Here is a 27,553-nt window from a genome sequence, read left to right on the forward strand (position 1 = left end):
TACCCAAAACATCCCTGCTTCACTTCCCAGGACCTGGGCTGAAGCATTAAGCAGTGTGAGAAATCAGAGACCAGAGACCTTAAGTGAACAGGCATCTGTCAGTTCTCTAAAACTCAATTAAACTTGGGTCCTCTTATTGTCATTCCCAACTATGGATAATCTCCTTGTCTGGAGCTGCCAATGAGTTAATTTTACCTGTGTGCTTTTGGCTTATTTGTTCCCTCTTTGTGGAAAGTGTTTTCTTTCTTTTTAAGCTGTCAAACTTGAGTGTTGCATTATGTCAGTTCACCTGTCCTGCTTCTTACCCTTTCTAGCTAAATCCTTTGCTTCTCTGTGCATACTACTACTACTTATACTAGTGAAACTGTAATGCAGGTCCTTTCTCTTGCAGTGACCCTTTGCCCAACTAGTTCTTACTCCAGGGTGGTATCTTGTATCTTTAAAATACCAAATGAAACACTGAGCACTTAACAAAATGGTTAACACCTGTGGGTTAGAGACAATGTCTGCAAAGTGGCTAATGTACTTATTCATCACATGTAAGATATAACTTATTTACAGATCACAAAACATAAACAGTGTTAAGGAAAAAATATAGTAACAGCACTACCCAAAAGAACCCACGGCAGAAGCTTCTTTCAAATATTTAACTCACTTCTATGGAAAACCTTTTTTCTCTGAGCAACCAGTTAGGTTTACTTTTCCAGACAATGAGAATTTTGTGGTTCATCATGTTTATCTCTTCTCAGACTCAAGCATATTCAGTCAATTGTGCAACAACTCTGTAATTATTAAAGGATAAAGGGGACAGACATTTCTATGTATTTCTTTCTTTCTGGACTTTATTTTTCTATTTGACCCTTCTAATCCTTTTGCCCTGGTATTATCTTACAAAAGAAATTTTCTGTTTAATATATTTTATACATACCTCTGCTTCTCTGAGGAAAAAAGCAGAATTAATTAAATAAAAATGTTTAAAGTATTTTAAAAACTACTCTCTTATCTATTTTGGTTTAAAAAAAGAAAGGGAGGAAGGAAGGAAGGAAGGAAGGAAGGAAGGAAGGAAGGAAGGAAGGAAGGAAGGAAGGAAGGAAGGAAGGAAGGAAAGAAGGAAGGGAGGGAAGGAAGGAAGGAGGGAGGGAGGAAGGGAGGGAGGGAGGGAAAACTTTGGTAATACTGTGCAAACTGATTTCTCTATCTTTATCTCCATTTGGAAACAGGAAACACAAGTTCCATCTTTCTGGTATCCCCCATTCTGGAACTCTCCCCAAAGTCAGAATTCCATCTCAGATGAAGGATACTCTGGTATTGCTCAGAGACAACAGCACATTCGCCCTGGCTGCCCTGTAACCATGCAACTGCTCAAAACATTTGGCCTCGTCAGCAGGATGCAAGCACAGGAGTCCTGCTCACTAGACACACAAGGTGACTGGCATCTCAAACACAGCTGCATTGTGTCTGAGACACCACCACGTCTGCTGCCTCAAGCCATGCAGCCTATCTAACTAACATAGGGAGTTAGTTATTAGTTTCAAATTTTTCCATGAAAATTTACAGAAGCCAGAACCTTTGGCAACTAGCAGGTGAACTCAAACAAATTCACTGTGACTGGCATCACCTCAAATGCAATTTGTTTACAGCCATAAATTTCCCTTTGACTAGATCATCAAAACTGGCATTTTCCCACATACCATCACAATTATTTAACAAACAAAAATCACACTCTAAGCAAAGGAAACCTGTGATTCACATTATAAAATTCCAATTTAAGAGTAATTTCATCGAAACATCTTCAGTAACGGTATTTGATTAAAAAACTATTGACAAAGAAACACATTGTCAGAATTAATGTAAGCACTTAAAAAACACACAAATATCTTGGTTTCAATTAATGTTACATTGTCATCAACAGAGCAGTCAGAGAGGCTAGTGTGAAATAGAATAAAAATCTAGAAATATAAATATTTAGAAGTTTTTGAGTGATTTATCATTCAAGAGGAAAATGTTAGATCCCTTTTAGCAAATATCAAGCAGATTAAATATTTAAATGTAGAAAAGGAATTGATAAGCATAGCAGGAAAAAATAGGTAAATTTTTAAACAACCTCAAAAGCATATAATGTGATTTTGAAAAATAAAAACCATAAAAACATTATATCATATAAAATTTAACACTGACACATTCAAAACATCGCTATAAAAATCAAAATGGAAATGACAAACGTTTGTGAAATATACAATAAAACTGAAATATTTCAGCTTCAGTATTTGAGGCCTATGTGCCAATTACCCAGTTGATGGTAAAGGGAGTTGCTGAAAATGAGTTTTCAACCCTCAGTCACTTACTTAACTAGAGAAGATCAAAAGGTTGAGTTGAAGAGGTAACAAACTGAACTCTGGAAATTTTCTTTAGAATTGCAGTGTATCAACCATGGTGTGGCAGCACTTAGTCGTCCTAGTGAGGAGATCATTTAAGAACACTCAGGAAGCTTGGTATGTGCAGCACAGAATGGACTGGAGTCTGACACAACTGGAATTTTGAAATGTCCCCCAAATGAGAGAGATTGAAGTACAGGTGTGTGCAAAGCAGAGAACTGTGTTTGGGAAATAACCCCTCTCCCCCAAGAGCAGATCCACGTCCATGATCTGAGCAACATACATGGAACCCACTGGAGAATATCACATGTGGTCATTTTTAAAGAGATCAAGGAGGCAACGTCCTCCTTTGGGTAACTCCAAGTTAATCTCCCACTGAAAATAATTGAAAAATAAGGTAAAGTGTTCTTTTAAAACATCATGTTAAAGGTGTTAAACTGAAAAAAAAAAAAAACTTACTAAACATTGAGAAACCGTGCAACCAGTATCCTGGAAAAGTTGGAATCCATTGGAATGAATCTGGCATTTAAAGTTCCCCTTAGTCTAGACCAGATGCTTAATCAGTAATGGCAGTTGAGTGACCTAGCAGCGACTCTCACAGTCTCCTGAGAAGAAACTGAAAGACACAATCCAGTTCCTGCAAGGATGAGGAACCAAAGCAACTACTCATGGGTTTGAGCTGACCTCTAGGATGAGGGTCATCTGAAAGTAAATCATTCCTCCTCATAGGACATAGATTTGGGTATAATAATAAAGTTCTGCCATTTGAAAGATACCATTAAGAAAATGAAAAGACAAGCAACACATGAAGAAAGTATTTGCAGATAAAGGACTTCTTTATATCCAGAATATCTAATAACTTATTTAATATCACTGAAAAAAAGAAAAAGATAGTTAAAGAGACACTTTTCAAAAGATAGATGAATGGATAGCAAGGACATAAAAGCACACATCATTAGTCATTAGGAAAATAAAAAATAAATTCACAATGAAATATCACTAGGCGTACATCAAATGACCAAAAATAAAAAGATTAATGATACCAAGTGTTGGTAAGGGTGTAGACCAACATTGATGATGGAGACAAATATTGAGGATGAGAATATAAATTGTTCAACAGTTCTATAAATGGGAAATTTAAAAAAAACATTCACAGTTTTACACGTAGCCTATGACCCAGTCATTCTCTAACTAAGCATTTACCCAAGATACAAACATATGTCCACAAAAACACTTATACCTGAATGTTCATTACACTGCTATTTGTAACAGTCCCAAATTAAAACAAGAAGTCTATCAACAAATCAATACATGCAAAAAACGTAGTCCATCCACAAATTGTAGTCTACCTGGAATCCTACTTAGCAATGAAAAGGAATGACTTACTAATATATGCAACAACATGGATGAATCTCAAAATCATCATGTTGACTCAGAAGATGAAAAGACCTCCCATGTTCATGGATAGGCAGAATTAATATTGTAAAAATGGCCATACTACCAAAAGCAATATACAGATTCAATTCAATAGCAAAATACCAATTGACATTCTTCACAGAACTAGAAAAAAAAATCCTAAAATTAATTTGGAAGAATAAAAGATCCAGAATAGCCAAAGCAATTTTAGGCCAAAAAAAGCAATGCTGGAGGCATTCACAATACCTGATTTTAAGTTATACTGCATAGCTATAGTAACAAAAACTGCATGGTACTGGCATTAAAACAGACACATAGGCCAATGATACAGAAGAGAAGACACAGAGAGAGACTCACATATCTTACAGTCATTTGATCCTTGACAAAGGTGCCAAAAACATATGTTGCAAAAAAGTCAGTCTTTTTAACAAATAGTGCTGGGAAAACTGGGCATCCATATGTAGAAGGATGAAACTAGACACTCATCTCTCACCTTGCACAAAAATCAACTCCAAATAGATCAAAGACTTAGGAATTAGACCAGAAACTGCAACTCCTGAAAGAAAACATAGAGATAATACCCCAGCTCATAGTCAGCAGACAATGACTTTCTCAATAGGACTCCTAAAAGCTCAGGAAAAAAAGCCAAGTGGGATGGCATCAAATTAAAAAGCTCCAGCAAAGGAAAAAAGTAGGAATGTGTAGGAAGAGCCTACAGAATAGGAGAAAATCTTTGCTAGCTACTCTTCTGACAAAGGATTAATATCTAGAATATTTAAAGAACTTAAAAAATTTTACACCAAAAAATCAAATAACCTAATTAAAAATGGGCAAATGAATTAAACAGACACTTAGCAAAAGAAGAAATACAAATGGCCAACCAATATATGAAAAAATTGTCAAAATCACTACCAACTAAGTAAATGCAAATCAAAATTACACTGAGATTTCACCTCACACCAGTCAGAACAGCAGTCATCAAGAATACAAAAAATAATAAATGCTGAAGAGGGTATGTGTGGGGTTTTCCGGGAACCCCAGCCTCGGGCGTGGTCAAGATGGCGCCTGACGCTGAGCCAGAGGCGGCCAGCTATACAGTAAACAACCAGCGAATTCCAATAATTGGCTAGTTAATGATGTGACTAGAGCATGCCCCCCCCTCGTGCACCCGTCCTGTGCCTGCAGCTGTCCGCGTTTATCTTGTGTACTCTCCCCTGATTGACTGAAGTGTATATAAGCCTGGTGGGTGGGAGAGTAGAGAGAGAAGCTGAGGAAGGGAGAAGCTGAGGAAGGGACGGAAGAAGCGGAAGAACCGGCGGCGACGACGGCGGCCGCGGTAGCAGCGGGAGCGGAGCTGGAAGGAGGAAGTACGCGGGAGTGGAAGGAGCTGGTAAAAGGAAAGCTGAAAGTGCGAAGAAGCTAGGGGTAAGAGAAGCGTAGGAAAGAACTTGTGCACAATAAACTTCCAAAGCTTCAGACGTTTGCCGTGTCTCTCTCTGTGGCCAGAGGGGACGCGACAGGTATGGAGAAAAAGGAACGTTTTTACACTATTTGGTGGGTTTATATATTATAATACCACTATGGAAATCTGTTAGAGACCCCTAAAAAGTCTAGACATCACCATATGACCCAGCCATATGAAGAATTAAAGTCACCATATACAGTGATATATGCATACCTTCATTTACAGCAGCACAATTCACAATAGCCAAACTTTGAAACCACCAGAGTCCATCGACAAATGGCTAAAGAAATGTGAGATATATATATATATATTATCTATAATATATATAATATCTATTATATTATATATATTATCTATATATATTATTATGTATTAACATATACACATGTATATGTTATATAGAGATAATATATATAATAGAGTTTTATTCAGCCATAAAGAAAAGTTAAATTATGTCATTTATAGGAAAATCAATGGAACTAGAGACCATCATGTTAAGCAAAATAAGTCAAACTCAGAAGGTCAATGGTCATATATATTCTCTCATATGTGGAAGCTAGAGAGGAAAAAGGAAAAGAAAGATGGGGGTGGGTCTGATGAAAATCAAAGGGAGATCAGTAGAGAGAAGGGACCAAAGAGTGGGAGCGGGGAGATGCTAGGGAGCATTATTGGTCAATTTGTATTATTATATTGTGTGTATGTATGAATATGTTACAACAAATCCCATCATTATTGTACAACTATAATACACCCATAAAAATGTGGAAAAAAATCATGTTGAGTGAAAAGAAGTCAGATAAAAGAGTATATACTGTTATACTTCCACTTATATAGAATGCTAATTAACCCATAGTTATAAAAAGTTGTGGATGGTGCAATGATAAACTGCAAAGGAAATTTAGTGGGGTATTAGAGAGACTATATCTTTTTTTTTAATTTTCTAGTATTTCTAGATAAAACACCTTGTATGTTTCTAATTCTTCCTATAAGAAAGTATATAAACTAGGCATGGATTAACTAAGGCAATTGGAGATTTTAGATATGAACATAGTTTAGGTTTTTCTTCCCACTGTTTGATAGTTTAACATTTTTGTCTGTTTGCTTTTTTTTTTTTTTTTTTTTTTTTTTGCAGTGCTGAGAATTGAACCCAGGGCCTTGTGCTTGTGAGGCAAGCACTCTACCAACAGAGTTATATCCCCAACCCCTAGAGCCTAACTTTTATTAAATCACTGTTATTAGCCAATTTGTTATACTATTCCAAAGCATTCATTATCTATGCTTGAATTATGAGAATTTAAAAAGTAGACAAGGCATTTATACTAATCAAAATCATTGAAATATTAAACTTGTGGGAAAACATCTTCATTTTATTTTTAAAGGATATTGCTGAAAAATTTAAAACTGTTTATCCTATGAGAAATACTAAATCTTAACTTTTAAAATGAACTGTTAGTAATTAGAGAATGGTCCCTCTGGGAGGACCTTTCTGGCCACTTGCCAATAATTCATTTTCTGCACAGAGTGGCACTCATCAGAATCACCTGAATGGTTCATTAACACTTAGATTGCCAGGTCCCACCCCAGAGTTTCCCATTCAGGTCTTGCATTTCCAACAATTTCCCAGGTTAGGCTGATACTGCAGATTTGAGGACCACACTTTTGAGAACAGAGTCATTGTCCTGAGGGAATTTTCTGATTGGCTACAGATGACAAATGCACATAACTCATTTTTATGTAGGAAGTGGGGATCAGGAGTGAGACAGTTCCAGATGAATGTGGGTTTAGAAAACAAGTCTAATGTCTTATAGAATTTTCTCCCCAATTAAGGTGCATTCATTTCAAATACCATTCTTGCTGCTTATAGAGGTTTTTTGTCACTTGCAAGTCTGTAAAAGTGATGACACACTTGTGTGACCACTACAAGCTCTTTGTGAAAAAGAAGGAAAAAATATGCAAATCATATTTCATCAGGCACTAGTAGCCGCTGTGAGAAATGAGCATTTCTTTTGTGGATCCTAGAAGAAAACAAAGAGACAAAGACAATTAGAAGTCTAGCACAGAAAGGGGAGGTCACACATCTTCAAAGAAAAAGAAATGAAACATTGTTTACTCAAAGCACAGTGACCAGGGACCTCTTTTCTTTGCTTCCACCTAATTCAGTCCAGTGCATTCACCACATAAACTCCACATCCCAATGTATGGAAGCAAAAATGAAAAACATTAATAGAGAACTCCAACTGAAGATTTTTAAGCCCCCCTGGGTCAACTACTGTGGCATCTGGTTGGCATTTCTCCACCACAGCTCTGGGTTCTCAACTCCAGGTCGCTGTAGTGCTGTCCATGAATATTACTAGTGGTTGGTAGGGTGGAGCCCCAACCACACGTCTATGCTCCCTATCTGACTACAAGCCCACAACCCAGGCCTGGTCACTTCAGGGGAGGCAGCCTCAGCTGCTGGTGTTGGAAAGGACCCTGCAGCTGATCAAAGTACCTTTGTCATCAGCCCTCTTGGCCTTTCCAAGAATGATTCTAACTTCTTGAAAAATTGGATTACTATTAAGGTTGGCTTAAAATCCACTTCCCAGATGAGACTTTTATAAGTTTTTGGACTTCCTCATTCTAGAGATTCCCTCATAATATCACATAGGACTGGATCTCCATGGGAACACCTGTCCCTAAACTACTCTCTGAAAAGTTGTAATCCCCTTTCAGCATCATGCCTTTCTGGTTTTCTGTGTAACTGAGAAAGAATGATGATGTTTCATATCTTTTTGTTGCTTTCTCTGTAATCTCACGCAGTCCACAGTTAGGGCCAATGTGATAAATTCATACTCTTATTTCAACTCTGGAAAAAATCTGAGAGGCTCAGCTGCAGTCTAGAATACTGCATGTTACTGTAGCTCTTTTCTAGAGCTGATCCTGGTGTGTCACATTCAAATAAACATTAATTCAATCATCAAAAATAATTTAAGAAGTAATTCAAATATTTATCATTCAAAAAATATCAAAGGAGGCCTATTTCAAACAAAATATTTTAAAACTCCTGCTTTCCTGTTGCTATCTTTCAAACTTCCTCACACTTTGGAGAGTTCCCCAGCTGCCACCTGAGTTTCATTGGTGCTCCTACAAGGTGTTTTCCAATTGTGCGTATTTAGCCATAATGGGCAAAAATGAAGAATGTGAACCTGGTGCTGCAATGAAGGATTAATTTCTGCTCTCAGCTGACTCTGGAAGTTCTCCCCACCCCATTCACTCCATCCCCCTGAATTTCTGGATTCATTATTTCCTTTTGCAGGTTTTATTCCTTTCCAGTATAAAATCTCAGTAGCCTATTTGGCATTCTACAGCATGTTTCCCAGTTTTCATCACCTGTTGAAAAATGTTCTTGCAAGGACATGCCTCAAGATATAGGAATTAGTTATCAGCACAGATTTGTAGGATTCACAAAGCTATAAAGGTTCTAAGTAATTCTATATTTAAAACGTCCCTGTTCATATGCAGTATTTACATCTGAATTACAATAAGCCCTATGGAAAAAGTGCTCTTTAAAACAGAGAAGAAAGTATGCCACATTATTATATAACTATCTCATTTCAAAATCTATTTGTAAATCCTAATAGTGAACTGTAAGTTACCCACTTATTTCCAATGGATCAATAGGCATTTATCAACCCACACAAACACATGCACGAAAGAACACTTATTCTTTGATGAACTTGCCTATGGTTTAGGTGCTACTCAGGTCTTTGAGGGTTGGCTTTACACTTAGCCTTTCATTTTATTTATGGTTAGAATTTTTACAACACCCAGTATTTCTACTTTGTGTATGCTGAACTTTTTATTTTGGTCCTTAATGATACAATATTAGAATTTAAAAACCAACAAGGTGTGTCTAAATAAGAGATCAGGAACACCTGCAAAAAACATGGCTGCTCACCGAGGTTCTCACCTGCATTAAATCACTTTTTAATATCTATATTACAACTGCTAATGATATGCTTTAAAGATTTTTTCACTCCCATGATGCAACTTTACTGAAGTGACAATGGTAAGGAAAAACTGAAACCCTCACCTGGCTTCAGGAGCAACCACTGTTGAGGACCTCAGACTCTCCCATGCACCATGCTCCATGCCCATCCAATTATCAAGTGAACTTCCTCCTTAAGCAAGACTCCTCCCTTTTTAAAGCACTGGAATTATTCAAAAGTAAATAGCAACAAGACCAGGATATTAATTATTCACACAGTACATGGCCTGGCTACCTCATTTTCTCTCTCCATATCTTGAGGCACATTCTTGCAAGAGAATTTTTCCACAGGTCCTAGGTGAAGAAAAAATATTAGCACATTAGGGCAATCAGAACAAACTGAAAAGTGACATTTCCCTCTAGTCTAATGAGTACGTATCCTTGCAACCCCAAAGAAGCTGTGAGTAACCACACTTAATTTAAAAAAAATAAATAATGGAAAATCTATCTTGGGAAGTTGAGACCAGCCTATGAATTTCAAACTTTTAATAACCAGGAAAGCCAATTTACTAACAAAGACTCTAGTAAAGATCATGGCCTTTCAGCAGATACGACAGCATCTTGGTTTGAATATATTTTTCTATTACCAAGTGATAACCTGGCAGGCACCAATTATAATCCCCTGAGGAAATAGCTCCTTCCACATAATAGTAGCTGGTCCTTAATTAATTCTTAGCAAACTAAAAATGAAAGAATATTAGCTGATGAAAATAGAAAAGGCACTGAAATGAATTCACTTATTTCATCTGACAATTGTACAGCACATCTTGGTCACAATTTTCAACCATCATTTTCTGAATACTTGGAGTCTATGGAGAAGAACCAAGCTGTCTGTGATGAAAGGCCAGTCACAGAAACCCCTTACACACTCACTTTTAGTGAAAATGTAAGTTGATGATGCTTATAAACCCTAACCTTGACCATTCTTCTTTTTTTTTGGGTGGGGGGCAAGTTCGAAGGATTGAACTCAGGGCACTTGACCACTGAGTTGCATCCACAGCCCTATTTTGTATTTTATTTAGAGACAGGGTATCGCTGAATTGCTTAGCACCTCACCATTGCTGAGGCTGGCTTATGAACTCTTGATCCTCCTGTCTCAACCTCCTGAGCCACTGGGATTACAGGCATGGGCCACCAAGCCCGGCTCAACCTTGACCATTCTTTTGCTTTGAGGAATTGCTGACTTTTAAGTATAAAATTGCTGTTCATTTCCTCCCACTTCCCTCACCCTCACCCTGGTCAAAAAATGTTTTGTTTGCAATGATTTTCTATCATTTGGAACTGGAAAGTCCTGCCAAAACCCATTTGTTAAGGTTTGGTCCCCAGCTTGGTGCTATTGGTTGGAGGTGGAACCTTTAAGAGGTGGGGCTAGAGGGAAGTCTTTAGGTCATTCGAGTAGGACCCTTCCTTCTGTAGGAAAGATGTACCACTTCTCTCTCACTTATTTACTGCCTCATTCACTAATTCATTTATATTTGTATGGACTTATGGATATTTATCTCATACTTTTAGTTATAAGCTAATACTATGTTACTTACTTTGTTGCTCAAATTGCTCCAGCTTTGGTCAGCCCTTCCTTCCTTTCCTTTTTGTGATGCTGGATCAAACTTGGGCCCTTGCACCTGGCAGGCAAGAGTTCTACCACCGAGCCACACTCCAGGTCTGGTCCACCTGAGTTTTGCTCCTGTATTCCTTTGACACACCCCATTCCTTTGCTTTTGGAGCAATTCCTTACTTTCTGGTACTTTCTAGGCTCAGTTTCTATATTCCCTGTTCCAGTCCTAGAACAGTCACTTTTCCATGATTTCTTTTGTTAGAGAACGGTATTAAAAAATAAGACATGGCCCTGAAAGTGTTCTCAACTTTTGTACTCAAAGATCACACTGAAACCACCTACAATAACTTTGGCCTTTCTCTGGAGCATGAACTTGATGCAGGGCATGCTCCTAGTCTGCCAAAATCTTAATGAATCAAGGTTGCTGTGTATCAGAGGCAACCCCTAATGTCTCTCTGGCTTTGTGCTTCTAAGTAGTGTGATATCAGCCTGAGCCACTCCCCTCCCTCACACCCATCACTTGTCCTAGGGAGGCAGAGTGAATCATCCAGATGGTAAAGTTGCAGGAGGGAACTGAGTCTGCCCAACCTCTTGAGGGTTCTTTCTCCCCAAAAGAGCAGGGTCAATGGTCAGCAGACTGACCCTGTTGGTAAGGTCTGGGGTTGTCTAACAAGCTAACTCTGAGTGGGAAAGGTCAATCTCATTTAGGGGTGAAGGATGAGTGGCTCACTTAGGCCATGCTGCTAAAGCAATCAATCACTCACTTGTCTGTTTGATCCTTAGATAACAAATATCTATTTATCACCTACAAATGTCAGGCACTGTTCAAAGCACTGGTATTTTTGCAGTGGAAAAATGGACAGACAAAATATTTCCTACCCTCATGGAGTGAACCTACCACCAATGAAAGAAAGATAATAAGCATAAATAAATGAATAAAGGTAAGGTGACTATGATATGAAGAGGCAGGGCAAGCTGACCAGACAAAGCCAATGCAAATGGGAGAAAGTATGAGCAGTGATGGACAGTGGGGTAGAGAGGGGTGAGATTCTGTGGGAAGTCACTGAATGACCTTAAGCAAATGATGAATTCTTTGTCCTTTCTTTCTTTCCCTTTTTTCAGGGAATCGCTCTTAGTGCCATGTTTAAAAATAGCCTTTTGTGGGTCAAGGAACTGGACAGACACTTTATGGAAGACATACAGGCAATTAATAAATATATGAAAAAGTGTTCAACACCTCTAGTAATTAGAGAAATGCAAATTAAAACAACTCTAAGGTTTTATCTTACTCCAATTAGAATGGCTATAAAGAACACAATAACAGATGTTGACGTGGATGTGGGGAAAAAGGCACACTTTTACATTGCTGGTGGGGTTGCAAATTGGTGCAGCCACTCTGGAAAGCAGTTGTGGAGAATCCTCAGAAAACTTGGAATGGACCCACCATTTGACCCAGTTATCCCACTCCTTGGTTTATACCCAAAGAATTTAAAATTAGCATGCTAGAGTAACACAGCCTTGTCAATGTTTATAGCAGCTCAATTCATGATAGTTAGATTGTAGAACCAACTAAATGCTCTTCAACAGATGAATGGATAAAGAAACAAAGAAACTGTGGTATATATACACAATGGAATATTATTCAGCCATGAAGAAGAATAATATTATGGCATTTGCAAATAAATGGATGGAATCAGAGAATATCCTGCTAAGTGAATTAAGCCAATCCCAAAAAACCAAAGGCTGAATGTTTTCCCTGATAAGTGGAGGATGATATATAATGAGGGTTAGTTCATCAACACATAGAGCTGCTACATATAACGAGGGTGGGTGGGGGTGAGGAGTGAGAGAAGAATGGAGGAACTTTAGATTATGTAGAAAGAAAAGGGGGGGGTTATGAAAAATGGCAGAATGAGACAGACATCACTTCCCCATGTGCATGTATGATTACACGAATGGTATGAATCTACATCATATACAATCATAGAAACAAAATGATGTACCCCATTTGTATACAATGAATCAAAATATAGTCTGTAAAAAATTTAGAAATAAATAAATAATTTTTAAAAAAGAATAGAGTGCCTAGAGATAGACTCATTCAGATATGAACAATTACTTTGGGAAAAAAATGAAATTCACTGGAAAAAGTATACTCTTTAAAAAGAAGTCACTGAAACAATTAAATATCCATATTCCAAAAATAAAAATCACCTTGATTTATACTCAAAAATAAATAAATAAATAAATAAATAAATAAATAAAGATAAAAATAAATAGCCTTTTGATGAGAGTGGTAGGCAATCGAAAGGCAAAGGGCAGGGTAAAAGTGGGAAGACCAGTCAAACAACTCCCAAAGCAATATCAGACAGAGAGGAGGGCTGTCAGACCAGCATGGTGGCAGTAGATATGGAATACAAAAGAGAGAAGCCTTGGATCACCCCAGTATATTTGGCCTGAGCAAGTGCAGGTAGAGCTGGACTTGACTGAGATGAGAAGACTGCCAGAGGGACAGGTTGGGGTGGAAAGGATCAGAATCCCATTCAAGACATGTTAAATTAGTGATGGTTAATGTCAGGCTTACAAATGACTAGGGAGGCCTAAAAACTGTTTTCTTACAAATGGCAAGCAAAGATGAACAAGAGTCCTTCTTCCACTCTTTGTTAAGTGACTGCACCTGGGTTGAGGGAGCTGTGGGTCTTAGGCCTGCAAATGACAAGTGATATAAAACATTAATAGAAAAAAGGAATGATGGTTTCTCTAGGCCAAAATGACCCTGCACACCTTGGCTCTCACCCGTGGGAGCTTTACACACCTCAGATGAGAGGCAGGGCAAAGAGGGCTGGCATGTGGACCACTGTGAGACTCCTTGATAAGAGGAAGGGGCTGTGCCCCTGCCTGTGGATACTTGTTAGATGACCGTAAAGTCATCTAAACCTAACATTTGTGTATCTAAAGTCTAATGCAAACCTGAACTTATGACACCCCAGCTGATAAACTGATAATCTCTCCTTGTCTGGCTCCTTTAATTCCATAACTGGGAAGGTTAAAAGGCTATTCCTTATTGCTTTCCTAAGATTCTGAACTCTGGGAGGGATTTTCCTTCAGACTGCAATATGTACAAATTAGTCTTTATAATAATTCAGAAGGCAAGAAAAACTACAAATAAGGAAATCCAACACTATCAGACTGATTCAGACTTCACCCAGCACTTGGAATCACAAAATTTCTCTAGGGTTATTCCTTTAATGAAGAACATGATTCCACAGATAGAGCTGCTCTTCTGTGATGATGGTCACCATGAACAAAATGGCCCATGGCAGAGGCCAAGGTATTGCTGAAGTTCCCATCTATATCTGGAAGGTTGTGCTCTCGGGAGAGACAGAACAGTCACTGGTCACAGGAGTTGCTTTACCACTTCATGAAGCATCTCTTCCATTGTAGCATACATGTGGCCCATGGGAGCCATGGACTAATCTGAAGTGAGGTCTTTGCTGAGGTCTGATGAGTATGTTAGTTCATCAACACAGAGCTGCTAGGGCTGCCCCTGGCACTTCTTCCCTGTCAAGTGATAGTGAGACGAGAATACAGTATATTTAAAAAAGGGATGCTGGTGGCATTCAATAATGGTTTTCTGCTAAGAACTTTTTGAAGTCAAGTTCTTGAGACCACAGATTTTAAGAGTGCTCATCTAAAAGTGATGCCAACATTCCAGCAGGAAACGAATCATGGGCATAGGATATCTTTCTTTACATTGCTCATCAGTTCCTCCTGGTTTTTACATGTTAGTTGGTTTTGGTCTGTGCAACTGTTTTCTTTTTATTTCCATCAATCCGACAGATGAGACCACTGGGTTTAATAATGACATGAACACCTACCAATGGCATGAACACTAATGAACCTCGGTGGAGGGTCCTCCTCTGCTTCAGCCAAGCTTGGTATTGAAATGCTTTGAGATCTACAATAAGAACAGCACAGGGAAACTAACTGCTTGATGGAAACACTGTTACACTTGCATTGTCTTTTGGAAACTCACAATCACAATTGCACCCAGTTCTCAAACCTCTCTAGTTTAGGAGACATCCAGAACAAAATGACTTCTTGACTGTTTTACTTCTATCATTAAGTAGTCATAGTTCATTCATTTCTTAAATATATATTTACAATTTCAGAACTCCCCAAATCAAGGAGTCTTTGCTAAATTACCCAAAGACATACATAATTTAGAAATAAGGAGCCACGTGAATCTTTGACTACATAACATTTATGCTCAAAGGAAGCAGACAACACACAATTTAGGTAAAAAACTGCTCAACAGGCTTTCCCTTTCTCTGGACAGTCTAAAAAATGTAATGTCAAGAATTCTGCTCCTTTTGTTAAGCATAAAAAGCCTCTTTTCTTATGCATAATCCAATGCCTTTCACTTCCACTCTCTGCAGGTTTTCCTAGGGGGCTGACCCAGATGGCAGACCCCAGAGAGCAGCCTCATTTTGTCATCATCTGGACCAGCTAATGCAGTATCCTGGAGACAAGGAAGCCAATTACTTAGAGGACAAATGGCCTCGGGTTTCCTCTTAGTACTTAAATGCAAGCCATTTGCCTCAGCCCAATAGCATTTCAAGCAGTCCAAGTCCCAACGGGCCTGGAAAACAAAACCAAGCTCTGCTTTTAGCAGACCATTCCACAAAGCACTCTGCAGCCTCTGGAGCAAGCAGCAGTGCAGGAAAGAAGCCCAGAGGATGATAAAAGGCAGGAGTAGCTTTCTGTTTTCACATAATTTAGAAAACTATAAATAAGCAACAAACAGAGAAAATACTTTACTATCAAAATAAATAAAAATATTAAATATTTAGACAGCCAATGAAGCAAAAAGAACTATCGTAGAAGTCATACTAAGAGTTAAAAACAGATGCTACAACTGTTAAATGATTCTGCTAAGCAAAAGAATGCTTCCAACTCAAATTTACTTTATTAATCACCATTTTATAAACATTCTCAGTGACTTCCACAAGAGAAATAAAGACCTAATGGCAGGAATTTAGCTCAGGAAATGAACTAGTTTACACATTTGGAAGGGAAAATCCAACCAGGATTCTTGGCAGGAAGGAATGTATATTCTTATCATCATACGTGGCTGAAGTATTTTAAAATATGCCTCAGAAGTACAGGATGCCTGTTATGATTTGGATCTTAAATGGGCCAAAGGTTCATCTGTTAAAGACTTGGTCTGGAACTGGTGGTGCTTTTGGGAGGTACTGAAAATTTCAGAAGGCAGAGTCTAGTAGAAGGAAGTTATGAGGTTCCTCCCACATATTTTGGAGGCACCTGGATAAAATGAACACACTTGATTTTTGAAAGATGTTAAGGCAAAGTTTAGAAATCTGCTGTAGAGAGCTCCACGTTTTAGACAAAGGTATGTAAGTCCCTCAGCTGTTGAGCTGCCATTGAGGCAGGGATCGCTACCTAATGTGTCAGAAATAACATCTTCCACTTAAGGCAGAATGAGACTGTCATGTCCAGTGCTGCTGAATCTCTTTCTGATTCCAGGTGAATGGAATACAGACTTAGGAACAAATGATGCACAAGAACATCAGTGAGTGACACACCAGCAAAGTGCATTTCTGAATCCTCGTGCGTGGTTTTATTTCATATCTAGATCAGTGGGCAAGCGAGTACTGATAGAACCTCTGTCTGACACTGCATTGAGGACTCAGAAATTGGAACAAGTGCGGACAGTTTTTTCTGCAGGCAAGAGGAGCAAAAAAGAGCAGGCAGAGCAAGAGTACTGGCAAGAGAGAATGTGTATCAGATACTGGAGAGAGGAAAGAGCACAGAAATGGACGGGGAAGGGAGAGAAGAGAGTTGGAAAATGGAGGTGCTGGGGAATGAAACTGACCAAATGATATTACTATATTGTGTGCACATACAATTATGTTACAATGAATCCAACTACTATGTATAATTATAATGCACAAATTTTTAAAAATGTTCAAAGGATTTCATTTATCCATGTAGCAACTTTTTTTAAATTCACCTTTGGAATTGATGTGTTAAGTTTCTTCTTCATTTTGAAAACTTTATTATACTTGTATATATTGTTATATGTTTTATTTGTTTTTTATATAATACTATTATTAGTTTTGTGAAATGAATTGTGCATAAATTATGCACATTATTTTGTATTATACCTTCATTATAAATATTCATTTATATTATTTATATTATTACTATTTATAATAGTATTTTATATTACATATATTATGTAGGGAAAAAAAAGAAAGAAATGGACAGGGAAAATGCCTCTGGCTTCTTAGACCTGCAACTGGACTATGAACTGGCCTTAGCCCAGTCCACCACTGAGGAGCTGGTCAATACATGCAGCAAGTGCACAACATGAAACTTGAAGCCATCACCTGACAAGGAAGGAACCCTGTCTGCAGGTCTTCAAAAAACCTCTAAGACACACTTAAGTAGAAGACAGTAGTTAGTTATGCTTTTTAATGATGGAATTTTGTAAATCTATTAAGGATATGCATGCCCCACATATGGATGCATAAAATTCTTCTGAAAAGAAAAACAAGAAGTCTCCCAATTAGAGCCCTTGTATTGCTGTTGCACCTGTTCAGAGGGTCCTTCCCCAGACCCTCTCCTCAGTTCTCTACTCATCACATGAGATGCCCTGCACATCAGATTAAAAATGATAACCCTTCCAACATCACTACCTCCCTGTAGCATACTACTTTCCTTCACACCTATCACCATTTGCCATATTTTAAGGTTTGTTCTTTCCTTGTGTATTTTATTTTCTTTCTTGCCCCTCTGAAATGTAAACTCCACAAATACTAGGGTGTATTTATCTGTGTTGTTCACTGCTGTTCACCCAGTTTTTAAAGCAGTGTGCTCATGTTTGGGCTCAATAAATTTGTTGCAAGAATTTGTTAAGTCATCTATGTTGTTCCCTGAAAAGAGTTAGAAGTTACTTATAGTCACCAAGGCAATGACACTGAGGTGAAGCTGCCACTCTGGATATGACTTCCAGTTAATTTTGCTCCAGAAGTGCAACTAAAGATATTTACCTTCTCTTAGGTTTTAGAGCCCAGGATTTGGTGCTCAAAGGTCTTCTCTCTCCGGAATTAGTTTATACAAGGTTCTAACAAAGAAATGCAGCTAATCAGAAACCTCTGGCTGAAAGAGGGCCCTCTTCCTAGAAGGCCATCCATTTCATGCAATGACACAGGTTTGGGAGGATCCTGTAGAACCCAGGACAGCTGCCTCGCAAGTCAGGAGCCTACTCTACCCCAGGACAACTGCTGACAGGAGGGCAACTGTTTCCACCAATTCACAGTCTTCAAACTGTACACAAAAAAGTGCAGCAGAATGACATGCAACAGTCCATCCAGGATTCACAGAAGGAAGGAAAGTATATTCCTATCACTCTATTTTGCTGTAATACTTTTAAATTGTGCCTCAGAAGTAGAGGATGACATTATAGCTTGGATCTTCAATGTCCAAAAGGCTCAAGAGTTGGAGATTTGGTCCCCAGCTGATAGCATTATTGTGAAGTGGTAGAAACTTTAAAAGGTAGATCCTAGTAGCAGAAAGTTATATCACTGGAGGTGTGCCCTTGAAGGTGATATTGGGACTCTGGTCCCTCCTCTCTCTCTTTTCTCTCTCTCCCCAGCTGCCGTTATGTGAGCAGTTTTTCTTGGCAATGTGCTCCCTTACCACGATATTCTGTTTCACACAGGCCCAAAGCAACAAGGCCAAGTGACCATGAACTGAAACTTCTGGAACCATGATCTAAAATAAATCTTTAGTCCTTTTAAGTTGTTTATCTCAGGTATATTGTCACAGCAACAGAAAACTAACAATGCCAAAGCTTGGATATTTGGATATTTTCTTTGCAAAGGTCACTTGATAATGAAGATACTCTCAAAGGCTAATTAGAGTAAAACATGTATTGTCATGTAGGCCAAATATAGTATTTGGGCGAACTATAAATATTAAAGAAATTTTTGCTACTTCTCCTTCCTTTACTACACATTGGTTACTTCCTAGAGATCTAACTTTTCTTATGTAGATGAGTAAAATTAATTGCTGAGATTTGATACTTTGTTAATATTATCTTCAGTTCTTATCAAGTGTTTTGTGTTCTATTTAAATGCTTTGTCTCATAAGAGTATTAATATATCCTGTAACATCTCTCTTCTCAGGTAATCAGACCTCTGACTCCTTCAAGCACCAAGAAATCTGCATAGGACAAAAAAGAAAAATGCTAACATAACATTACATTCTAAAACTATGCACTTTGTCCCTTAGACTTTCATTCAAAGTCCTATTAACTCTTATTTAACATGTAAGCTTATGAAGAATGCTTAATTAATTTCTCAATCTACGTAGATTAGAAGGAAAATCAGCTAAGAAAAAGACCTAAGAGTCAGGCATGATTCAGAAATGGATAGATAACAAAATTTTAAATAATATTCATAATTAAGAACAATTATTGAGTAAATATTCAACTGTGATCAAGATAACTGTTATTGTAGGCTTTCTAATGTATTTTAGAAAAATAAACTTAACCAGAAGTGTCATTACAAGAAAGCAGCACTTATGAATATGAAATTACTTAGAGATTAGACTTTAAGTCTTCTTACCTCAAAAATAAGTACATGATGTAATACATATGTTAAATCATTTGATTTAGCCATTCCATCATTATATATCTTAACATCATGTTGATCACTGTACATATCTGGATTATTCTCTTAAACCATCTCAACAATTAACTCTTAAAACTAGAAACATAGAAGTTATTATAAATATGGAATCTACTATATATTCTCTCTGTATAAAAGATAGATATTGGTAATCCACTAAAAATGAGAATGACTTCCCACAAAATTTGCATTTATTATTTAATAAGTAAATATGGAATATTTATTAAGTTCTAGGCAAGGTGCTGATTTCGACTGAACTGGACAGACTTGATCTTGCCCTTGTAGACTCTCCTCACATTCTATTTCATGACATTTAGATTAGTTCCTTGAAAGAAAAAAAAATGGAGCCTTGTGATTAAATGGACTAGTAGACCCGATTTAGTTTAAAGGTGGTAAGTGAGGGCTCCTTAGGTTCTTAAATGATTCTGTATTTAATAAGTGAGAGGCTGGCAGTGGAAAGGGCCCTTCAGGCAGGGGAACAGCAAATGCCAAGGCTCAGGTGGGATAGAATTCACTGCACTAGAATGAGGGAGACTCTGGGCTGGAGCAAAAAAGACTGAGGCACAGGTAGAATCACTCTGAACCCCAAAGGATATCTTACTGAGGTTAATCTTTATTCCATAAGCATTGACAATCCACTGTGAACTTTTCAAGATGCTGGAAAAACTCTATTTGATGGCAGTGTGGAGAACAGATCAGAGTGGGAGTGCAGATGCAGTTCTCAAGGGAGAGCTGATGAGGGGGTGAAGACCCCATGCCTTGTTAACCTTTAAGCTGATTGGTTTCTGCCTAGCCTCCACCCCATATAAAAGCTGTGTAACTTCCTCAATAAACGAGTTCCTGCTGTGACTGGTCTCCCTGATGCATCTGATTGTCCTCCGCCCGGAGGGCTGGGTGAAGGCAGTCCCTACCTTTCCCAGTCTGGCTTTGTTGGGGAGTGCTCCCTTCCCTTGTTGCTGGTCGAGAAGAGCAAGGGGGCTAAAGACCCCAACATACTCCCTTAACAAAATCCGAGCATTCTACCTTTATGATTGTGTTCGTGATATTTTCACCAACAGGTAATTTTTCTCACCTCTTGGCATCCTATACATCTTTCAAAGCATCCTTACTTCCAATCTGCTGAGAAAGGACTTTCCTGATTCCACCTGTTCAATCACTTTGCACTCAATACTTCAGAGTAACTGTTCTTTCTTTCTTGTGTCATCTCAGCTCACACACAGTGGACCTTCTAGACAGAGTTAATTTTACTACATTGTATAAACAAGGATATTAGCTAATTACTCAATAAGAGTAATTACTCAATATTGCTAATGTTGACACTTAGCTACTTAAAATGTTAATACGTGTAATGAAAGAAAAGAATAGTCAAACCTTGACTCCACATCTTCACATGTACAAGAACACACAGTATTAGATTTTTCCCAGTACAGCTGATCATTCTAGATGTTATCTGGAAAGGAACAGAACATAATCATCCTAAAAGTACAGAATAAAAAATTATAAATCCTTCATGATTCATATTAAGCATGAAGATTTTACTTTGAAGGTGTTCTCTCTTACCTGCACTGATGGAAGCCATGTCCCTCAGCTTCCCAAAACTCATAAAAATAAAATAAGCATATATTTTCATAATCTGTGTCTTCTGTTTCAGCTGCTTCTCAAAGTAGCTTGGGAGTAAAGTATTTTATGATTGTTTATAACAAATCATGTAACTTGTTCCAAAACCCAAAGAAGGATAATGAATTCAAATAAAAATTTATTTGGCATAAAGATCCAGCAAGGTATTTTACATATCTTATGTGGGTTTATCCTATAAAATGAAAATGAATTAATCATTTTCTATCTACATAGCACTCAAAGTGGAGAGGCACATTCTATTTTCACCTTAGTTATGAAGATGGATTTTTGATGAAAGGCATAAACTACTTATTTCCATATGAAATAGAAGCATCATGCTCATGAATATTGCCAGCACCTGAGAAAAAGATATACTCAACCATAAAAATGTCAAAGCTTTTGCCTTTCACAGTAACTTTTTTCTAAAATAACTTTTAATTAGCTAATTATTTTGGCCTGCCAAAATAAAAGTAATATTTGTATAAAACCTTATAATTTATACTTTACTATGAATTATTCCCATTTTATATTTATACAGTGAGTTCATGATGAAGCCAGAAGCTTGTTTATCATCCCCAGTGACTACATGACACATATCTAAGTGGCAATATATTTGCTACTCAAGAGACTTTTGCCCAGATTGAGCTTCATTCTATGGTTACCTAGAGGTTTCAAAGATGTGTCCTTGGAGATGGGAGTACCCCTCACCTTCCACGGCTCCACCTCCCTTGCTGACCTCTTTCCAGTCTTTCATCTTTCCGTCTAGGCTGTTTCCACTGGACTGGCTTTTTTCTTTGAGAAGTGTGATAATGGAATTTGATTCATACAGTCCAAGCCCCTAGATGGGAAAAGAGGCATTTCCTTCTCCTAAAGAGAGACCTCTGATCTTCTCAACATGTGCAAACAATAGAAATATGTCCCTAGTACTCTAGTCCCACGCTCTGGTTTACCTGGCTGTAGGGTTGTGGGGAGGGTCATTGCTCCAGGAGAGACTATCAGCAACTTCCTGGAGTGGGAGAGACACTTTCAACCCACTTGTGTAACAGGTGACTTGAAGATGGAGTCTTTTCCTTTTGTTCTGGAGTTGTTCCCCTGGTGATAACATGGGGCATCTGCACAAATCTGCCCATCCCACATGGTGGCAACAGGTCAAACCAAGTACTAATGTCCATATTATGTGCATCTACAGTGGGTTCACAGAAGATCCAAGAGTCTGAGAAAATGTGAAAAGCAACATTCTCTGTATTTTCTTAATTATTTTATTAAAAATATCACAATGACTAATGCTATTTTTGGAGAAAAAAATTTCAGGTTGAAACCAGGGTTTCATATTCAAAAACTCATGTCCCATGTTGAACTAGTCTTTCCCTCTACTCCCCTCCTTCCCTGACAGCTGTCTAATGCTCTCAGACTGCATTTAGCTCTGTCCAACAAATAACTGGTCTTGAAGGAAATGGCAGCAACATGGAAGAATAGGAAGCCTCCAACTCTCCATCCACCCACAGACACATCAGATGAACATCTGCTCATGATCAATTTCCTTTGAAGGGAGATTGGAGAACAGCTGAGAGAATTCTGTTCACTGGGATTCTGAGAAAAAAATTCACATCTAATGGGTAGGAAAAGCTAAGGCCCCAGGCACTGGATCATAAGAATTAGGAAAGGAATTCCCAACTCCCAGTTTCTCCCTGTAGAGAGAGGGTTTGAACCTCATGCATACTTCCCTGACTCTAGTATTCCCCAGGGTTTGGCTCTCAATTTACCAAAAACTGGGAGCAAAGAAGGTTGGATGCATGTAAATTTCACCTGACCATAGGAAAAGAACAGTAGTTTTAAATGGATATTCAAACACTTCCAGTGGCTTCATTTCCTGCAAATAGTGAAGAGAAAGGGCTTAAAAAGTGCAGTTCCCTGCTTTTCCCCCAAAGGGATTTATGACATAATCCTCTAGTGCTATTCGGCAATATGGTTTCCAACTAAGTTGCCTCAGGGTGTTAAAGGGGCAGTTAAATATTAACCCACAGTCAACTTGGAGGTGCTTGCCCAGACACTGGGCACTTATCTTTTACAGCTTCCACTGAGGTCCTAAATTCAAAACTTTTTTTCTGGAAGCAGAGGGAAATACATTTATGTGAGTCTCCCTAAAACAAAGAACAAAAAAGGAGATTTTAAACAGGAGTGCAAACACTTCCAGGAGCAGAATCACCTCAGAGCAGTGCAGGAAAGGAGTAGAAACATCTGGCTTCAGCATTCTATCTCCAAGAGACGTATGGTACACCCTTCCATTGATTAACTGCAAGGGAGTTGCACTGGAAACTTGCAAGGCAGCCAACATGGTAAATAAACAAGGTCTCCCTGATGGAGTCAGAACTGAACATTTCATGAGCCTTCCCTCCAGTTCACCCCAACAGAAATCCAGGTCTACCCATTCCTACAGGATATCTAAGTGCCACAACTTCCACACTTCCCATTCAAGGGACTGTCTCCATAATGACCCGACTCTGAGTTGAATTGGCTTTATGTTCCTGAGTGGTCCTACACATCAGAAAACAAACAGGTGGATGCATAATATGGCACTTCCAGCTGCTGTCTTCCCAAGATCAGAAGGGGCTGTGTGAACATGAATAAGAGCATTTGTCACAGTTCTTACACCCAGCTTAGTGCAGAGAAGTGTGAGATAAATAGCCATGTCAGCTTGGTGGTGAAGACAGGAGGAACTAAAAGATATTCAATATCCCAACCTTTCCAGGCACCTTTAGCAAGTCCAGTTCCTATCTATTCTAGTCTTGGGATTGATAGGACATGGCACATCTTAAGCTCCAGAGGGGCCACCAAAACCAGAGACATTGGTCTGGACAAACATAAATATTTGAGAGGCACCTTAATACTTCTGGTCAAGAGGACTAATGAGATGTTTTCTGACAACATTAGTAAAGGTAGTGGTCTTATCCAATGTTCAAAACCAACACAGAAAATCAATGAAAATGAAGAAACAAGAAATTATTCCAAAAAAAGAACGAATTTCCAGAAACTGATATGTGTCAATACAAAACTGAAATCACAGATCAAAGCAACACTGTAACTGAATTAAAAAGATTTAAGAGGTATTCAAAGCTGATTAGATCAAGAAGAAGATAATATGATTAAACTTCAAGAGATGTCACTGGAAATAATCCAACCTGAGAAGAAAAGAGAAAGAAACTGAATGAAGGTAGCTTAAGAGATCTGTGGTATACCATCAAGTGGAACAATATATGCATTACTGGTGTTCTACAATAAGAAAGAGAGAAAGGGACAGGAAACATAGTCAAAGGAATTATAACAGACAAGTTTCAAGTCTAGGGAAAGAAATAGAAAGTTAGGTCTAGTTATCTCATAGAACACCAAATGAGATGAATTGAAAGAGACCCATACCAAAGTACATCATAATCAAGTTATCTAAAGATAAAGACAAAGAGTTTTGAAAGAAGCAAGAGAAAATAAAGTCATCCATCACATATAATACAACTAAGTGAATTTCGCAGTAGAATGTTACAGGCCTGAAGGGAGTAGGATTATACATTCCCAACACCGTGAAAAAAATAAAAATAAAAAATAAAACCTACCAACCAAGAATACTATGCCCAGAAATCATGTCTTTCAAAAATGAAGGGGTAATAAAGATTTTCTCAAATAAACAAACCTGAGAAAGCTTCAACACCAGATATGCTGTACAAGAACTGCTAAAGGGAATTCTTTATCCTGAAGGAAAAGGACACTAAAAAGAAACATGAAAACATATGAAAGTATAAAGCTCACAAGTAAAAGTTTCTTGTCAAATCAAAAACACTAATTCTGTATAGCAGTGGGAAAATCAATTTTATTTCAAATAAAAATTTTAAAAGGCAAAACTATTAAAACCAGTGAAAGCTAAAATAATTCATTAATGGATACATTTCATAAAAAGATAAAATGTGATATCAAAAACATTAAAACATGGGCAGACAAGGAATAAAAGTGTAGAATTTGTGTATGTGATCAAAATTAGGCTGTTATCAACTTAAAATAGCTTCTCATAAAATGTTTTTTTGTAACCCCAGTGTAACCATCAAGCAAAAATCTATAATATATATACAAAAGATGAAAATATCCAAAGCATACTGCTACAGAAAGAAGTAAGAAGCCATAAAATCACAAAAGAAGAAAGCAAGAGAGGAAAAAAGGGATGGGACATCTACACAACAACCAGAAAATAATTAACAAAAGTCACTAGTAAGTCCTCACCTATGAATGCTTACATTAGATGTAAGTGGATTAAATTATTCAATCTAAAGGCAGAGTAGCTAAATGGATAAGGAAAAAAAAAAGACCCAGCTACATGCTTCCTAAAACAGACCCGCTTTAGGATACTCATAGACTAAAAGTGAAAGGACAGAAAAAGATATTCCAAGCAAACAGAGACCAAAAGAGGGAAGGAGTAGTTAAATTTATTTCAGACAAAATGGACTTCTAGTCAAAATCTATATAAAGACATGAAGGTCATTGTACAGTGATAAAGGAGTCAAATCATCAAGAAGATGCAATAATCATAAATGCATATGCATCCAACATCAGAATACCTAAATATAGTAAAAATTTAAATATTTGAAGGGAGACATGGACTTTAACACAATCATATTAGGAAATTTTAATACTCGCCTTTCAACATTGAACAGATAATTCAGGCAGAAAAGCAACAAGGAAACATTGGATTTGAGCCAAGTTCTACTCAACAGCAACAGAATATACATTCTTTTCAAGGATCCATGGAACATCAGTCAGTGCAGATTATATGTGAGTTCACAAAACAAATCTTAGTAAATTTAAGAAAACAAAAATCATACCAACTATCTTTTTTTAATCACAATGATGACATGAAACTAGAAATCAACACAAGGAGGAGTCATGTAAAATTAACAAATGTGGAAATTAAACAGTATATTCTTGAACAACTATTAGATCGAGGAAGAAATTAAACAGGAAATATAAAAGTATCTTGAAACCAACAAAAATGAAAATACAACATATTAAAACTACAAGATTCAACAAAAACATTTCTAGAAGGGAATTTTATAGAAATAAGGCCCAAATCAAAAAAGAGATCTCATTATTAAGAGATCTCATACCTAATGCTATACCTCAAAGATCTAGAAAGAGAAAAATAATTTAAGCCCAAAGTTAGCAGAAGAAAGAAAATAACACAGACAGAAGAAGAAATAAGTGAAATAGAGAATAGGAAAAAACAGTAAATCTAACTTAAAATTGACAAACCCTAACCTAGACTACAAAAGAGAGACAAAGAGGAGTAAACATCAGAAATAAAACAGGAAAATTAGAACTGATATCACCACAATACAAAGAATCATAAGAAACTACCATAAATAATTATATACAAATGAATTGGACAACCTAGAAAAAAGGTTTGTGACAACATGGGTGAATCTAGAGGACACTATGTTAAGCAAAATAAGCAAGGCATATAGATAAATATCACATGATCTCACTTATAATGTGGAATCTTAAAAGTCAAACTCAAAGCGGTAGGGAGTAGGGGACGGGATGTAACTCAGGGTACATCACAGAGAGTAGAATGGTGGTTACCAGAAGCTGGGAGAAGGGCATGGACAGGGAAAGGAGGGATGTTGGTCAAGGGTACAAAGTCACAGTTACATAATGAAAATAACTTCTGGTGTTCTATTTCAAAGTGACTGTAGTTAATAATAATGTAATAAGAATTTCAAAACAGCTAAAAGAGGGGATTTAAAATGTTCTCACCACAATGAAATGATAAATATTTGAAGTGATGAACATGTTTTTCACTTATTTGAGCATTCTACAATGTACACATGAATCAAAATATCACTTTGTACCCAACATGTAATAATTATCAATTAAAATTTTAAAAAGAAATCAACTCCATAAATAAATTCATTCCTAAGTGTTGATAAGTGACAATGAATTATAACTCTATACACATAATACTGATAATAAATCATAATAAATGGATACTTTTCTCTTAAATGAGTACTTATACATTTGACAAATAATTTCTGAAGGCAACATGTATGCTCTTGCAGTAACAGATATTTGCACAATGAAATTTTCTAGGGGAAAGAGACCCATCCTTGTTTTGAAATGCAAGACAGAGATTATAAATGGCAAATAAATACTCTTTAGCCCAGTGGTTTTCATATTGTGCTCCAGGGTTGCAAGGAAGATCAGAGACATAGACAGAAGGGGCCTGGAGAGACTGAGGGACTGCAGAACCTGCAACCCTTCATGCACTTACTGCAAGCAGCTCCATCAAACTTAAGTGGTGAAATTTCCTGGAAATTCTACCACCAATAAAAAACATTTGAAATC

The 27,553-nt window shown here is 37.5% G+C and overlaps 1 long non-coding RNA gene across 1 annotated transcript in view; it reads right to left on the reverse strand.

Moving 5' to 3' along the window:
* Nucleotides 1-5,782: 5,782 nt before the first annotated feature.
* LOC124963936 (uncharacterized) overlaps nucleotides 5,783-27,553 on the reverse strand; it is a 30,176-nt gene continuing 8,405 nt past the window's right edge. The window contains exons 2-4 of the long non-coding RNA XR_007104845.1: nucleotides 20,927-21,005; nucleotides 9,329-9,577; nucleotides 5,783-7,271 (exon numbers count right to left, since the gene is read on the reverse strand). This is a non-coding gene — a long non-coding RNA (uncharacterized LOC124963936). The remainder of the gene's footprint in view (nucleotides 7,272-9,328; nucleotides 9,578-20,926; nucleotides 21,006-27,553) is intronic.

Source organism: Sciurus carolinensis, chromosome 14 (assembly GCF_902686445.1).
Source record: "Sciurus carolinensis chromosome 14, mSciCar1.2, whole genome shotgun sequence".
In the NCBI taxonomy this organism is placed as follows: domain Eukaryota; kingdom Metazoa; phylum Chordata; class Mammalia; order Rodentia; family Sciuridae; genus Sciurus; species Sciurus carolinensis.